Source organism: Schistocerca americana, unplaced genomic scaffold (genome assembly GCF_021461395.2).
Source record: "Schistocerca americana isolate TAMUIC-IGC-003095 unplaced genomic scaffold, iqSchAmer2.1 HiC_scaffold_71, whole genome shotgun sequence".
In the NCBI taxonomy this organism is placed as follows: domain Eukaryota; kingdom Metazoa; phylum Arthropoda; class Insecta; order Orthoptera; family Acrididae; genus Schistocerca; species Schistocerca americana.
The window spans coordinates 354,553-356,796 of NW_025726467.1; positions in this window are offsets into that span (position 1 = coordinate 354,553).

The window sequence follows — 2,244 nt, forward strand, 5'->3', positions numbered from 1 at the left end:
TTGCGTCGAGATTCAATACATCGTCCTCAAGCCGACTTGTCTCCAAGGGTCTATTGCTGTCTCGGGAACCTTTTAGTCGTTCTCCTGTGAGACTAGTTATTCGAATGCGACGTAAAACTAACAATTAATTGTAACGTTCAGAGCCTCTTAATGACGATGGAACATACAAATTGCGTCGTTATTCAATACATCGTCCTCCAGCCGGCTTGTCTCCAAGGGTCTATTGCTATCTCGGGCACCCTATAGTCGATCTCCTGAGAGTCTAGTTTTTCGAATCCGAGGCAAAACTGACAGTTAAATGTAACGTTCAGTGCCTCTTAATGACGATGGAACGCACAAATTGCGTCGAGATTCAATACATCGACCTCCAGCCGTCTTGTCTCCAAGGGTCTATTGCGGCCCCGGGAACCTTTTAGTCGTTCTCCTGTGAGTCCAGTTTTTCGAATCCGACGCAGAAGTGACAGTTAATTGTAAAGTTCAGAGGCTCTTGATGACGATGGAACACACAAATTGCGTCGAGATTCCATACATCGTCCTCCAGCCGACTCCAAGTGACTATTGCTGCCGTGGGAACCTTTTAGTCGTTCTCCTGTGAGTCTAGTTTTTCGAATCCGACGCAAAAGTGACAATTAATTGTAACGTTCAGAGGCTCTTGATGACGATGGAAGACACAAATTGCGTCGAGATTCAAGACATCGTCCTCAAGCCGGCTTGTCTCCAAGGTTCTTTTACTACCTCTGGCACCTTACCGTCGATCTCCTGTGAGTCTAGTATTTCGAATCCGACGCGAAACTGACAGTTAATCGTAACGTTCAGAGCCTCTTAATGACGATGGAACACACAAATCGCGTCGTGATTCAATACATCTACTTCCAGCCGAATTGCCTCCATGGGTCTATTGCTGCCTCGGGCACCTTATGGTCGTTCTTCTGTGAGTCTAGTTTTTCAAATCCGACACAAAATTGACAATTAATTGTAACGTTCAGAGCCTGTTAATGACGATGAAACACACAAATTGCGTCGAGATTCAATACATCGTTCTCCAGCTGACTTGTCTCCGAGGGTCTATTGCTAACACGGGTACCCTATGGTCGTTCTCCTGTGAGTCTAGTTTTTCGAATCCGACGCAAAACTGACAGTCCATTGTAACATTCAGAACCTCTTAATGACGATGGAACACACAAATTGCGTCGCGATTGAATACATCGTCCTCCAGCCGGATTGTCTCCAAAGGTCTATTGCTACCTCTGGCACCTTATCGTCGTTCTTCTTTGAGTCTAGTATATTGAATCCGATGCTAAACTGACAGTTAGTTGTAACGTTCAGAGCCTCATAATGACGACGGAACACACAAATTGCGTCGCGATTCAATACATCATCCTCCAGCCGCCATGCTCCAAGGGTCTATTGCTACCTCTAGCACCTTATCGTAGTTCTCCTGTGAGTCTAGTATTTCGAATCCGACACAAAACTGACAGTTAATTGTAACCGTTCAGATCCTCTTAATGACCATGGAACACACAAATTGCGTCGAGATTCAATATATCGCCCTCCAGCCAACTTGTCTCCAAGGGTCTATTGCTACCTTAGGCACCCTATGGTCGTTCTCCTGTGAGTCTTCGTTTTCGAATGCGACCCGAAACTGATAGCTAAACGTGACGTTCAGAGCCTCTTAATGACGATGGAACACACAAATTGCGTCGCGATTCATTACATCGACCTCCAGCCGAATTGTCTCCAAGTTTCTAATGCTGCCTCGGGCACCTTATGGCCGTTTTCTTGTGAGTCTAGTATTTCGAATCCGACGGGAAACTGACAGTTAATTGTAACGTTCAGATCTTGTTAATGACGATGGAACACACACATTACGTCGAGATTCAATATATCGCCCTCCAGCCGACTTGTCTCCAAGGGTCTATTGCTACCTTAGGCACCCTATGGTCGTTCTCCTGTGAGTCTTGTTTTTCGAATGAGACCCGAAACTGATAGTTAAACGTGACGTTCAGAGCCTCTTAATGACGATGGAACACACAAATTGCGTCGCGATTCATTACATCGACCTCCAGCCGAATTGTCTCCAAGTTTCTAATGCTGCCTCGGGCACCTTTTGGTCGTTCTCCTGTGAGTCTAGTTTTTCGAATCCGACGCCAAACTGACAGTTAATCGTAACGTTCAGAACCTCTTAATGTCGATGGAACACACAAATTGCGTCGTGATTCATTACATCGCCCTCCAGCCGGATTG